Source organism: Trachypithecus francoisi, unplaced genomic scaffold (genome assembly GCF_009764315.1).
Source record: "Trachypithecus francoisi isolate TF-2019V2 unplaced genomic scaffold, Tfra_2.0 Lachesis_group8, whole genome shotgun sequence".
Classification (NCBI taxonomy): domain Eukaryota; kingdom Metazoa; phylum Chordata; class Mammalia; order Primates; family Cercopithecidae; genus Trachypithecus; species Trachypithecus francoisi.
In genome coordinates this window covers 77,490,759-77,506,961 of record NW_022681473.1, presented here as the reverse complement: position 1 = coordinate 77,506,961, position 16,203 = coordinate 77,490,759, and the positions used below count along the sequence as shown (strand labels likewise).

Genomic DNA, 16,203 nt, shown 5'->3' with positions numbered 1-16,203 from the left:
CAAATCTCATCTTGAATTCCCATGTGTTGTGGAAGGTACCCAGTGGGAGGTAACTGAATCATGGGGCAGGTCTTCTCCATGCTGTTCTCATGATAGTGAACAAGTCTCGTGAGATCTGATGGTTATAAAAAGGGGAGTTTCCCTGCCACCATCCACATAATATATGACTTGTGCCTGCTACCATCCACATAATATATGACTTGCTCCTCCTAGACTTCTACTGTGATTTTGAGGCTTCCCCAGCCATGTGGAACTGTTAAGTCCAATTAAACCTCTTTCTTTTATAAATTGTCCAGTCTCAGATGTCTTTATCAATAGTGTGAAAATAGACTAATATACTTCCAAATAGCAATGTATAAAAGCTCTGCTTGCTCTATATTGCCATTAACATCTGATGCTATCACCCCTTGTAATTTTAGCCATTTTAGTAGATGTTTACTGGTTTCTCATTATATTTTCAATATCTTTGCATATCTCAGATGACAATTAATGTCAAACACATTTTCATGAGTGTATTCACCATTTAAAAATATTCCTGTGTGAAATATCTGTTTTTCATCCAGTTTTCTTGACTTTAATTTTAAAATTATTTAGTTGTAGGAATCTTTGTACATTCTAGATAAATCATTTTTCAATAGTATGAACTAAGAATATACTCTACCCGCCTGAAATTTGTGTTTTTGTTTACCTAGTGGTGGTGTTTAAGAATAGAAGTTTTAATTTTGATAAAATACAATTTACTAAAATTATTTACTTTTTTGTTTCTTGAGTACTAGACAAGAAATGTCTGCCCATTCCTTCGGAATAATAACATTTTTCTATGTTTTCTTCTAGATATTTCATAATTTTAATATTTATATTGAAGTCTATAGTTACTTTTATATAAATTATTATGTGCTATAAAAGGTAAAAGACAAAGTTTATTTTATCTATAAAAATATCCACTTATTTCAGAACCATTTGTTAAAAAGACTACCTCTACCCCCACTGAATTACCTTGGTAACTTTGTCAAAAATTATATAACCATATAAGTGTGAATCATATATCTCTAAACTCTGATTACTGTAACTGTATCGTTAGTCTTAAAGTCAATAAACTTAAGTTACCCAACTCTGTTCTTCTTTTTCATAATTGTTTTGTCTATTCTGGATTATTTGCATTGCATATAAATTTCAAAATAAAACCAGCAATTTCTACCAAAACAGCCACATGAGCTTTTGAGTGTGGTCACAGTGAATCTATACATCAGTTTAGGAAGAATTACCAAATTAACAATGTAGTACTAAGTCTCCCAATCCCAGTAGAATACATTGTTCCACATTTTTAGGTCTTTCTGAATTTTTTAAGCAGTGTTCTATAGTTTTAAACGTAGAGTTATTGCATATCTTTTACTAAATATTTCATATTTTTATGACACACTGTATTATTTAATTTCATATTCAAATTGTTGATAGTTTATAAAACAGTTGATTTTGTCTATTCAGTTTGTGTATTGTGACTTTGCTAAATTTCTTTATTAGTTCTAGTGCACACATTTTAAACTCAGAATTTTTAACACACACAAGCATGTTGCCCGAATGTTTGTTTGCCTTTTTCTTCCACATGCCTTTTATTTATTTTCTGTGACTTACTGCACTGGCTACTACCTTTAGTAAAGTACTGACTTGTCATGATAAGAGTAAACATCCTGTGCTCACTTCAACAGCACAAATATTAAAACTGGAATAAAAAAGAGGAGATTAGCAGATTAGCATGGATCCTGCATGAGAATGACATGCAAATTTGTAAAACATTCCAAAATCTTATATAAATGTGAAATTCCACAAAAAGATAGATACCATAATGTAGAACCAAACAGAAATTCTGCAGTTAAAGAATTAAATGAATTTTTAAAAAAATACAATCAAGACCTTCAAAAGCAGACTTGATAAAGCAGAAGAAAGAATCTCTAAACTTGAAGATAGGTCATTTAAAATTATCCAGTTAGAATAAACAAAAATAAAAAAGAGTAAAGAAAACCTACAAGAATTGTAGTACATCATTAAGTAGCAAACATTAATTTTATAGTAATTCCAGAAGGAAAAGAGATAGGCAAAGGCATAGAAGATCTATTTACTGCAATAATACCTGAAAACTTTCCAATTCTGAGAAGAAATATGGATGTCCACATCCAGGAAGCTGAAAAGCTCCAAGTAGATTCAACCCAAAAAGGTCCTCCCTGAGGCATATTATAGTCAAAGGCAAAGAGAATTAAAAAAAAAAAAAAAAAAAAAACAAGAGAAATGTATTAAGTCAATATAAAGGTATCCCCATTAGAATAACAATAGATTTCTCAGTAGAAACCTTACAGGCAAGGAGAGAACGGGATGATATATTAAAAGTACTAAAAGAAAACAATTGCAAGCCAAGAATGCCATACCTAGAAAAGCTATCCTTCATAAACTCTTTCTCAGGCAAGCAAAAACTGAGTAAAATTGTCACTAGACTGGCCTTATAAAAAATGTTTAAGAAAGTTCTGCATCCGGAAGCAAAAAGATGATAATCAGTATCATGATAACACACAAAAGTATAAAACTCACTGGTAGAGCAGATACACAAATGATAAAGAGGAAAGAATCAAAGTTCATCACTACAGAAAACCAGCAAACCAAAAAGATAAATGAGATGGAAAAATAAGCAAGAGAAGATAGAAACAACAAGAAAACAATTAACAAAATAACAGGACTACATCCTCATCCTCAATAACAAGTATAAACAGATTACATTCCTCAATAAAAGATATAGACTGGTTGAATATATTTTTTAAAAATCCAACTGTATGCTGCCTACAAGAAACTCACTTCACCTTTAAAGACATATAGATTGAAAGTGAAGGGATAGAGAAAGATATTCCACACAAATGGAAATCAAAAGCAAGAAGGAGTGGCTATACTTATATCAGATAAAACAGATTTTAAGTCAATAAGTATAAAAAGAGATAAATAATGGTTGTTATATAAAAATAAATGGATCAATTCAGCAAGATAATATAACAATTATAAACATATATTCAACTAACATCAAAGCATCCAGATATGTAAAGCAAATATTATTAAATCTAAAGAGAGGGCTAGAGTCCAATACAGTAATAGTTAGGGACCTAAACACCCCACTCTCAGCATTGGACAGATAACCTGGACAGAAAATCAACACAGAAATATTGGATTTAAACTGCACTTTAGACAAAATAAATCTAACATACATTTACAGAACATTTTTTCCAACAGCTGCAGAATATACATTTCTCTCTTCAGCACATGGAATATTCTCCAGGGTACACCATGTGTTAGGTCACAAAACAAATCTCAAAAAATTTAAAAGAATTGAAATTATATCAAGTATCTTTTCTGACCATAACGGAATAAAACTAGAAATCAATAACAAAGGAACTTTGGAATCTGTACAAAATACATGGAAATTAAACAACAGGCTCCTGAACAATCAATGGGTCAATGAAGAAATTAAGAAAAAAATTTTTAAATGTCTTGAAATAATGAAAGTAGACTGACTGCAGTGGCTCATGCCTATAATCCCAGCACCTTGGGAGGCTAAGATGAGCAGACTGCTTGAGCCCAGGAGTTTGAGACCAGCCTGGGCAACATGGCAAACACCTGTTATGAAAAAATACAAAAATTAGCTGGGCATGGTGACATACACCAGTAGTCCTAGCTACTAGGGAGGTTCAGCTAAGAGGATCACTTGATCCCAGGAAGTTGAGGCTGCAGTGAGCCATGATTGTGCCACTGCACTCTGGCCTGGATGACAAAGTTAGAACCTGCATCAAAGAAGAAAGAAGGGGAGGGGAGGGGAGGGGAGAGGGAAAGGGGAAAGGGAAGGGGAAGGGGAGGGGAGAGGGAAGGGGAAGGGGAGGGAAGGGGAAAGGGAGGGGAGGGGAAGGAGGAAAGGAGGTGAGGGGAGGGGGGCGGGAGGGGGAGAGGAGGGGGAGGGGAAGGGGGCAGGGGGAAGGGAGAAGGGAAAGGAAGGGAAGGGGAAGGGGAAGGGGGAGAAAATAGAAACACAACATACCACAACATGTAGAATACAGCAAAAGTGGTATTAAGGGGAAAGTTTATAGCAATAAATGCCTATATCAAAAAAGTAAAAAGACTTACATAAACAACCTAATAATTCCTCTCAAAGAGCAAGAAAAACAAGAGCAAGCCAAAACCAAAATTAGTAGTAGGAAAGAAATAATAAAGATCAGAGTAGAAATAAACAAAAGTGAGACTTAAAAAACAACACAAAACATCAACAAAGTGAAAAGTTGGTTTCATGAAAAGGTAAACCAATTTGACAAACCCTTAGCCAGACTAACCAAGAAAAAAAGAGAAAATATCCAAATAAATAAAATTATAAATAAACAGGAGACCTTACAACTAATACCACAGATATACAATGGATCATTAGAGAGTGCTATGGACAACTATACACTAACAGATAGGAAAACCTAGTAAAAATAGACAAATTCCTGGTCACATACAACCTACCAAAATTAGGCCAAGAAGAAACAGAACATCTTAACAAACCAATTATGAGTAATGAAATTGATCCAAAGCAGGAGAATCACTTGGGCCCAGGAGTTTGAGGTTGCAGTGAATTATGATCACACCCCTGAACTCCAGTCTGGACAACAGAATGAGACCCTGTCTTAAAAAAAAAAAAAAAGAAAGAAAGAAAAAGAAAAAGAACAAAAAAAGAAAAGAAAGAAAGCCTTCCATCAAAGAAAAGTGTGGAACCTGATGAGTTCACTACTGAATTCTACTAAACACTTAAAGGAAAATGAGTACCAATTCTTCACAAACTCTTCCAGAAAGTAGAAAAGGAGGAAATTCTTCGAAATCATTCTAAAAGGCTCATGTTATGCTGATACCAAAACCAGAAAAGAAAACAAACCCAAAAACAAGAAAAGAAAATTATAGGCCAATATCCCAGATGAACATAGATCTAAAAATTCTCAACAAAATACTAGCAAACTGAATCTATCAGCAAATTAAAAAGATTATTCACCATGATCAAGTGGGATTTAAACCAAGGAAACAAGGATAATTTGGTTTATGCAAATCTATAAATGTAATGTATCATATCAACAAAACAAAGAATAAAACCATGTGATCATCTCAATAGATGCAGAAAAGGTCTTTGACAAAATTTCACATGCATTCATAATTTTTTAAAAATCTTCAAAAAACTAAGTATAGAAGGAGTGTTCATCAACACAATAAAGGAATGAAATAAGAATGCCCACTCTCACCACACGTATTCAACATAGAACATAATATGGTAAGTTCTAGCTAGGGCAATAAAACAAAAGGATATAATAAATGACATCCAAATGGGAAAGGAATAAGTTAAACTGTTCTGTTAGCAGACATGATCTTATATATACCCTAAAAGCCTCACCAAAAAACTCTTAGAACTGATAAACAAATTCAGTAAAATGGCAAAATATAAAATTAACATGCAAAAATCAGTAGCATTTCTATACACTAACAATGACTAGGTGAAAAGGAAATCAAGAAAGCAATCCCATTTACAATAGCTACAGAAAAAATACCTAGAAATTAAATTTAACCAAGGAAGTGAAAGATCTATAGTTTATAGGAAAACTATAAAACATTGATGAAAGAAATTGAAGAGGTCACCAAAAAATGAAAAGACATCCCACATTCATAAATTAAAGAATGGGAAAATGGTTAGACTACCGAAAGCAATCTACAGATCCAATGCAATCCCTAACAGAATACCAATGACAATCTTCAAAGAAATAGAAAAACAATTCTAAATTTATATAGAACCACAGAAGACCCAAATAGCCAAGGTAATCCTGAGCAAAAGGACAAAGCTAGAGGCTTTTCACTACCTAACCCTAAAATATACAAGCTATACTAACTAAAACGGTATGATACTGGTACAAAAACAGACACATACACCAATAGAACAGAATAGAGAACCCAGATATAAATCTATATATTTACAGCAAATTGATTTTTGACCAAAAAAACACAAAAATATTTAGTTGGGAAAGAACAGTCTCTTCAATAAATGGTTCTGGTAAAACTGAATATCCATATACAAAAACAATGAAACTAGGTCCCTATCTTTCACAATATCCAAAAATCAAATAAAAACATAGCACCTGAAACTATGAAGCTACTGAAAAAAAACTGGAGAAGTACTACAAGATATTGATCTGGGAAAAGATTTTTGAGGTAAAACTTCAAAAGCACAGGCAATAACAACAAAAAAAATAGGCAAATGAGATCATATCAAGCCAAAAACTTCTATACAACAAAAGAGACAATCAACAGAGTGAAAAGACATCCTACAGAATGGGAGAAAATATTTGCAAATTAAACCATCTGACAAGGGGTTAATAACCAGAATGTATAAGGAATTCAAACTCAATAGCAAATAATCATCATAATCTGAATTTAAAATGGGCAAGTATCTGAATAGACATTTCTCAAAAGAAGACATACAGATTGTCAACAGTCATATGAAAAAAATGCTCAACACCACTAATCATTAGAGAAACACAAATCAAAGCCAAAATGAAATATCTCACCTCAGTTAACATGCTACCATTAAAAAGACAAATAAATAAAAGATGCTAGTAAATATGCAGAGAAATGGGAACACTAATACATTGCTGGTAGGAATGTAAATTAGTACGGCTACTATGAAAAACAGTATGGAGAGTCTTCAAAAAACTAAAAATGGGTCTACCATATGATCTACCAATCCCCCTGCTTGGTACATATCCAAAAGAAAGAAAATTGATATATCAAAGAGATATTTGCATGCCCATGTTTATTATAGCACTTTTGCCAAGATATGGAATCAACCTAAGTATCCATCAACAGAAAAATGAATAAAGAAAATTTGGTAGATATACACAATGGAATACTATTTAACCATTAAAAAGAATGAAATCCTGTCATTTGCAGCAACATGGATGGAACTGGAGGTCATTACATTAAGTGAAATAAGTCAGGCACAGAAAGACAAATATCTCATGTTCTTGCTCACATGAGGAATATAAAATACTTGGTCTCATGGAGATAAAGATTAGAATGATAGTTACAAGGGGCTGAGAAAGAGGAGTGGAATTGCAGATTGGTTAATGGGTGCAAGCATACAGTTAATTAGAAGGAATAAATTCTAGTGTTCAATAGCACAGTAGGGTGACTGTAGTTAACGATCATCTAGTGTATATCTCAAAAGAGCTAGATCAGAATATTTGAAATGTTTCCAACATGAGATGATAAATGTTTGAGATGATGGATATCCTAATTATCCTGATTTAAACATTATGCATTATATGCTGTATCAAAATATGTGTAATTATTATATATCAATAAAAATAGTAAACATCCTTACATTTTCAAAGTTTTACATATTTCATCATTAAATATTATATTAGCTGTAGGTTTTACATATACATACTAGATAACTTTTATCTAGTTAAGGAAGCTTCCTTTAGTTTCTAGTTTGCTAGTTTTATCATTACTGAATGCTGAATAATTTAAACAATTGATTAATATTAAAGATTGGTGTTATTTTTTCTAATACGTTAGATACAGTTTACTAGTGAATCTGTATCACCCTAGCATTATCTTGGTGGGAAGTTTATTAACTATAAATCAACTTATTTAATGATATGTAAGGCAAATTTTAAATTTCTTTTCATGCCAGTTATGGGCTTTGTGTCTTTCAAAGATTCATCAGTTTTATCCAAATTATCCGATTATTGGCCTACAGTTGTTCATTCTATTTATACTAGTACCTTACTATCTACTCATTGCCTGTACGGAATTTCTAGTGATGCCTACAACCTTCATTTAGATGTACTAAATTACCAAATTTGTTTATTTTCTCATTTTTTCATGATTCAGCTGGCTGGAAACTTGTCAATTTTATTGATCTTTTTAATGGCTCAACTTTTGCTTTTGCTAATATTTTCTACGGTTCATTCATTTTCTTCTTCATTAATCTCCACTCTTATCTTTACCATTTCCCTCCTTCACACATTTGGAACTTAATTTGCTCTTTAATATTTTGTTTTCACCCTTTGGTAGTATTCAGACTATTTCAATTTTTAATTTCCAGATATGGCTCTGTGGACAGTCCCACAATTCACACACTTTGTTGTCTATATTTTAAGTCCTTGAATATATTTATAACAGTTATTTTAAAATGATGTTTACTTTTAAATGTGTGTGTTATATCTGAGTCTCTTATATTAACATTTTTCTCCTAATCTTGGGACACATTTCCTTATTCCTCACATACATAGTAACTTGTTGTTTGCAGCATCTACAATGCTAAGAATATGCATTTTGTTTGTTTGTCTTCCTGTAGAGTGTTGAGTTTTGTTTTAGAAAGTAATTCATTCACAGCCTGATCAGTTTTGTCCTGGAAAGTCTTGTTTTTAGCCTTTGTTAGGGCAGATATATAGTAGTTCTTGTTTAACGTCTATTTGTAAGGTGTACTTTCTGTAGGGTCACAGCTGAATATCTGGCAGGAACCCTACCAGCACTGTTTGACCTACAGAACCTTCATTTGGCTGTTAGCCTCCCTAGTACCAGTTCTCTGTCAGGCTTCACAGTCTTATGCTGATCAGGAGAAAGACCAATTAGGAGATCATTATAGGCCAAACACACAGACATCATTGCTTCCCAGGCACAACGTTTCCCCATCAAAGTATATACGGGTTATAGGAGAGTGCACACCAACATATATTCTCTTGTGTTTTAATTTTCTTGACTCAACTAGAGTATATAATGTTTGAAGGCAGAGGCCTTCTCTAACAAACACCAAGTCCTTCTTCAACACAACACTTCCTGCTAGGCTCAGAATAAGTTTGTCTTGCCAAAATGTGTTGGTTTGGGGTGTAATGTGACAGAGGAATGAGAGTAATGAGTTCTACGGATTTGAATATCAGTACATCTTGACAGGTGCCAAAAATGAAACACACCAAAATTTTTGGCCCAATTTCCCAAAAGAATACAGAAGTCAAGAGAATTATTTAATATATTAAGCAAAAAAGATTAGGCTACTGAAAATATTATAACCTGCTTTATAGTCCACCAAGGTGGAAAGGACATGGGTTTTCTACTAAATAATCTTGCATTTAATTTTGGTTCTCCACTGATGAGCTGAATGGGCTTTAAAAATGTATTTGCCCTCTCTGAAACTTAGTTTCTTCACCTGTGAAATAGAGGCATTAATTTCCTTTTATAGGGTTTTTGTTAGCCTTAGAATGGCAAATGTAAAATATCTAGTTGTGTGAACCATAGTAAGGGCTCTAAGACCGTGGGTTCGTTCCCTTATCCACATCAGTGAGTAAAAATGGCTATGAAGAGGGAAAGGTTTATGTGTCTAATAAAACCAGGAGGCTTGGATTCTCTGGAAAAGTATGCCTCTCTCTGAGTCTCAGGATTTTTTGTTCTTTGTCTCATGAGGAATTGACCAAGAGATCACTCAGATTTCTTTCGGTACAACAAACATTCTATAGGTCTGTGAATACTAACTAGGTCTGCCTACAGCCTCACCGACTCAGCCCTCCCAGCTAATACTATTCCCATGACAACTAACAAAAAGGCAATAGAAAGAAGTTAGGGAAACAAGAGATCAAAGAAAAATAATAAGGCAGGCTTCAAAGCACAAAGAGGAAAAGGAGAAGGGAATGGAAAGCAACTGAAAGCTAGTGGTAAAGAGCACACTAGGCTGAGACCTATGATGTTGTCAGCACCGTCAGCTGACAGCCCTGCCCATCAGAATTCATAGAGATGATACAGGGAGAAGAAACCTGTAGAGGGCTGGGGGTTGCTTTGAGAGGACATAGATCTTACAAGGTAGAAACTGCCTGAAGCATCATAGCTTAATTTCTGAACTTACAAATCACCAACTGAGCTTAGCTTAGAAATGGCAATTCATAAGATTCTTTAAATTTTAACTTTCTTTAAAGAAAAAGATATTCTAATTTTTTACTGTTTTTGCTGCTAAAATACTTAATTCATATTTCCAATGGGAAAGAGCCAGTGAAAGAACAGAGTGGGTTATAGAAGTTGTAGAGGAGAAGAATGATCATAACTAAGAAATCTTGTGTCCCTAGAATGGATCAGACACTGTTAGTTGCTTTTCCAAAATATTCAACTTTGATTATCCTTCACAATTCAGAGACACAAGCCAGCTGGAGTAACACACAAAAGGGAAATGATATTGAGTATATTTGAGGACAATATGTTAAATTTTAAGTTCATGTGTATCTTTAAAGTAGGGCTAAGGAACAAAAAACATTTTATAAAACCTTGCTACAAAAATTTGGTTCAAAGATGAAAGGCATCAGGATCACTAGAAAGCTTATTAGAAATTCAGAATCTCAGGTGCCTTTCCAGACCTACTGAATCAAAATTCCAAGGTTTTATTTGAACCCTAAAATTTCAGAAACCCTGAATTAGAAAAAGAGGCTGCTAGTAATTCCTTCTGCAATTATACTAAGTAATTCATCTTCAACACTCTGTTTTTATGTTTTAATAGTAATGAAAAATCCTATTAAGGTTGTCATTTTCTATGTTGGGTAACTGCAGGGTAGGAGGAAGATGACTTGGGCTAGAAGCTTTACTTTGTCACCACTATTATGACATGAGAAAAATAACTTATGTTTTCTAAGTTTCAGTTTCTGCTTCTGCAGAATGAGGCCAATTCACATAATTAATAGTGTCACAGTGTTAAGAGGCAGACACAAAATAAAGAGTATGAATCATGCTATACCTCATCCAAAAAAAATTTTAATGACTCCTCATAGCCTACAAGTTAGTATCTAGTGTCTTTAAAGGGCATTCAAAGCTCTTCATTCTAACGCCAGGCGTAGTGGCTCACACCTGTAATCCCAGCACTTTGGGAGGCCAATGCAGGAGAATTGCTTGGGCATCATAAGGAGACCCTGTATCTACAAAAAAAATTTTTTTTAAAGTTAGGCATGGTAGTGCACACCTGTACTCCCAACTACTTGGGAGGCTGAGGCGAGGATTCAACCTCCTGAATCCAGGAGGCTGAAGCTGCTGTGAGCCATCATCACGCCACTGCACTCCAGCTTGGGTGACAGAGCAAGACTCTGTCTCAAAACAAACAAATAAACAACAATCACAACAAAGCTCTTCACTCTAGCTCTATCCTACTCCTCCACCTTCATTACCCATTATAATTTCCCATGAATCCTGTACTTCTGCCTTTCCCTAAAACATAACATTCTCTTTCATTTTCCATCCACACATCCATCCTGTTTCTTCTGCCAGGAATAAGCTCTTCTCTTTCTGTAATTACAAAAATTCTACTCTTCCAAGAAAATTCAGTTCAAAAGCATCTGCTTCACAAAGCGGTTACCAGTAACACTAATTGGACATCATTTAACATTTCTCTGCACAGATACAGTGATTTACACTTTTCTCTACAACACTATTTCATTCTTTCTTGAGTTGTTGCTGGTTGAGTATGTATCTGAAATTGCCTTTGAAATGTAAAATACTCAAGGAAAGGGATTACTTGTTATTCATCATTACAGTTCCCTCAACCACTAACACAGTATTTTTCACATCATATGTAGTAAATGTTTGAGGAAGTTAAAGATGAAAAAAGAAAGCTTCTCAAGATATACATCTAGAGATACTTTTGTTCTGAAAATTATCTGACAACATTATAATGTGGTAGGAATTGCCAATAAAATATGTGCCAATCTTAACAATATGAAGATAGGAGACACAGATGGTATACATCACTCTATAGATAGAAATGTAATTAATATGTGGTTCCATGAGTATATATGCAATGCTTACTGTGGGGTCCTTGACCTCCAAGTTGTACCTCCATGCTGTCCTTTAGTTTGGGCCATTAAAGAGGTGAGGTTTCAATCAATTCTCTTTAGAATAAAATTATCTTCATTGCTACTCATTTGAAGTTATTCAAGGGCTGATTTCTTAGTAAAGCATGGACAACCTTATAAAGGGCATGAGGGCTAGTATTAAAGAATTCAGTAAGAGATTGTTACAGAGAAGACACTGAGCAGAAATTCAGTAGATTTAGACATAAGTTATAATTCTGGCACTGTATAACTCTGGGCAAATTACTTAACCTTAGAGCATCATTTTTCTATCTCTTAAAATGATTACTATAAGTAGACAACTATTGCTTTTTTGTAATTTGTAAATTGTAAAAAAAAAAAAAAAAAATTCTATGTATGGAAGGTATCACTGGTAAATTCTGCTAAAAGGACAAGTTTAGACTTTAACTACCACCGGTTTATCAGACTGTAAAGTAATGGGCATTAGAAGCCAATGACTTTAATTTAGACCCATCCCTCCCTTTGTGTTATGAAGAAATGTGAAATTGACAACAAAGTGAAAGGTTATCTATTTTTTTTTTCTTCCCTGACCCCAGATAAAGTCCCTATCTTATCCATACAGAGCCAGCAGACACAGACTCCTTTCTCCACACCTCATCTAGTTATTGAAGGGGAACTCACTGTCAGAATCCAGAACTAAAAATGGCATAAGAACAGAAAAACAGAAACAGAGATGGCTTTAAGATAAAAGTTTAAATTGCCTTTCTCCCCAAACCTAGCCAAAAAAATAATTTGACTTTAAAGGTGGTTCCATGAGGAGGGAGGAGGCAAGATGATTTTATTCCACTTCTGTAAGTTTACCTCCAAACACACAACTTCTAGCATAAAAATACTGTGGTAAAGAATATGGGTTTGGAAGTTAGACTGACTTGAATTTGATTCTAGGTTCTGTCAGGAGCTATAAAGGAGCTGAGATTTTTACCCTACTTGCAAGCTAGTAAGTTAGCTTGCCAGTTTTATGGATGCTGGCATAATATGTAAGACAAAATATCAGAGACCAAGGAGAGTTTATTACAGCTATAGCAGTAGACAGAATATCAACATCTTCTGTCAGTTTTCCAAGTGCCAGTGCTCAAGGGCTGAGGTCTCTGGACACCTGTACATACGGTGGGTTGTGTTATAGGAGAGGAACTCTGAGCTTTAGGGAACCCAAATCTTTTACATAGTAAGTGTGCCTGCACTATGCTCCAAAGGGAGACTCTATCTTCTTCTTTTCTTATCCTAAACATTAAGTATTCCTGCCTTTGCTCCAGAGGTAAATACGATCTCTATCTTCTAAAGCTGTTCACCATACAAACATCCTTGACAAGATGGTCCAGAACAAAGGCAGCCATGCCACTGCTTACTGTATGAACAGAAACATAAGCTCCATGGATAATTGTCTCCCAACAGGTTTTATTTCACTTATTAGCTATAATTAAAAAATCAAAATTTACTTCCCTCTCAGCATAAAGTTGTAGGTTTTTCTTCCCCATATAATGAATGTAGAAGTAGCACTTATGAGGATAAAATGCAATAATTCATATTAAGTCCTTAGCATACTGTCTAGTACATCAATGAGAGCTAGTTTAATGCAGCAGAAAGATGATGGAAGTGTGCCAGGAAATGTCTTTAAATCTGTCCCTAACCCATAGTCCATTCTGGGTGATTAACAAGCACAGAGGCAGATTGATGTGATTCCCAGGCTAAGTAAATATAAGAGATGGCACTGTATAGAAGAGTCTTCCTAGCTCTATAATTTACTGCATTTCTGACACTGGCTACTTAACTTTACTAAACATCATATTCCTCATCTAGAAACTGTCTTAACTGATCAGGTTGTTGTAGCATTTACATGGAACACTTGTGTGATAGGTAGCGGTTGGCACATAGTGATGGGTGGTGTCTGTGTGATAGGTAGCGCTTGGCACATAGTGATGGGTGTTCAGCAAATAGTAGTGGGCTATCACTAAGCACTGGTAACTACCTAAGTCACCTGGTTCAATGTAACACTTAAAGTTGTTTTAAAGCATTTTAACATCCACCACCACTCCTTCAGAACCCCTGACCACCCATCCAAAAAGAACTGCTGAACATCATTCATGCACCAGGGGATACAGACCATTCCAGATGCTCAAAACTCCCCAGGGGCTATAGACCTTTTTAGATGCTCAGAACACCATTATTGGAACTTTAATGGGGACAGACAATGTCCTCTTGAAAGTCTCGTCTTAAAATTATGTAACATGGCCTCTTAATATCCAAGAATCTTAGAATCCTAAACTTTGAGTAGAAATGATTGGTGTATAAGAATCTCAGATCCTTGAGAAATATACCTCTCTTCCACAGTACTGAGTTTCATAACCTTAGCAGTCTCAGATACGACGGAGAAATACTAGGAGAATCAATCTCCTTCTCTACCCACTCACCCACTAATTGAGAGTTTCTGCCATCACTTCCTCCCATCCTATCTACCTAATTCCCTATACACATCTTATTTCCTTCTCTTTCCCTTCTCTCTTTTCTTATTTGATCAATATTTGATCTTAAATATTGACGACGTTCATTAAATTGGCATTCTGTATATACCATGTATGAAGCATGCAGCTGAAGGTACTCAAACACAGTAGGTAACTATAGGAAGTACCAAAAATTTTAAGGAAATGACTCAGGTTCATGAAAAGCATCTATCTACTTGAGATTACAGAGATATTCATATGTGAAATCTAAAAAAAAGAAACAAGCAGAACTATGCACACAGATTCATACATATGAAGCTAAGTGCCCATTTTTCTTCATCACTGCTCCAAATTCATCACTGCAAATTCATCGCTGCTCCAAATCCAAGTCACTAATATTAGCACGTGGAATGAATACTAAGATAGAGACATCACTATGTAATTTGTAATTTGGGCTGAATAGCAAGCATATTATATACTGATGAACTTGCTAATGTCTCTACTTAGAGTTGTAGGAATGAGGGCAAGGGGCAAGCACTGACTATGCCATTGTCAGTGCTCAGGCAGGAATGGGACAGCAATGCCAGAGAACAGCAAATACTTCTGCTATCCCCAACCATAAGGCTCAGGCTGAATGTGCCAAAGGAAATCTGTCTTCTAAAGCCCTTGAAGCCACAGGCTGTATTGAGAGTAATAGTTTGGTAATCTGCTCTTGGCCAGATGGTGTTTGCCAGATGAATAAATGAATGTGCAGCCTCCATTTCCAGTGAGACTTTGCTACCTCCCTCCATCCTCAACACTATCAGAGCCTGGGCAAAAAGTCAACCAATAAGATTCAAATTGTTCTGTTTCCAATTATGTCTTTGTGTTATAAACCATGGACTCATCTATAAACCATGTGAGGCAGACAGCCCAATTTAAATCCTGAAAGACTAAGAGAAACTGCTACTGCTCAGGGGACTCACAATATGAAATGAGACTCACAGGCATTGTTAACCATAACATGTCAAGAAAAAGGCAAGGTTTCCCTCAGGCAGCAGGCTCAACAGCTCCTTTTCTCTCCAGAGATTTCTTCTTTTGTTTCCAGGCTTTGACTATCTGTCCCAGCAGACAGAGATGTCTAGGAAACCCTCACTACAAATGTAAGCTCTAAAATTCAAAAAAGGAAGGCAGATGCTCTAGGAGAAAGAGAAAAGACTCTATTTTAAATAGAGAACACAGGCTTGAGATTTTCCGTATTATATCTTAAGTAGTATACTCCGTTATCATCCTGTAAACACATAAGTATATAACAACAGGACTATCTCCTTCAAGTTTAAGACCATTTGCCATTTATACACTTGCTTAATAAATATGTACAGATCTTTTACCCAGAGCCTACCTATTTACTTTCCATGCACTGTCTTATTTAATCTTCAAAACACCCCTGAGAGATATATAGCATTACTGCCACTACAGATATGTTATGATTCAGATCAGGAACGTAGGGCTAAGAGAATAACTACGCTCAAAACTCACAGATTGCAGAGTTGGACTTTTGACCTGGAACTGCCTAATTTTCAACCTCATAGTTCCTTGTGTGGAAAAAGTAGTAATGACTCCACCACCTCAATGCAACCCTACTATACATCTCTGAAAACAGAGAAAATTGAATGAAAATCCTGAGAAACCCTTGTATATATATTCAATACACCAACGAGAGTCTCAAAGGAGATTGAAGAGATAGAGAGGCTTAAAAAAAGAGTCCAAGAGTATCGGCTGTGACAGAAACAAATTGTATTCTTCAGAATTTTTTATTGCTAACCAATAGTTATACCTTTAAA

At 35.0% G+C, this 16,203-nt stretch overlaps 1 pseudogene; it reads left to right on the top strand.

The window, feature by feature from the left end:
• Window positions 1-1,690: 1,690 nt before the first annotated feature.
• On the top strand, window positions 1,691-1,805 carry LOC117081828 (annotated as a pseudogene).
• Window positions 1,806-16,203: the final 14,398 nt, after the last annotated feature.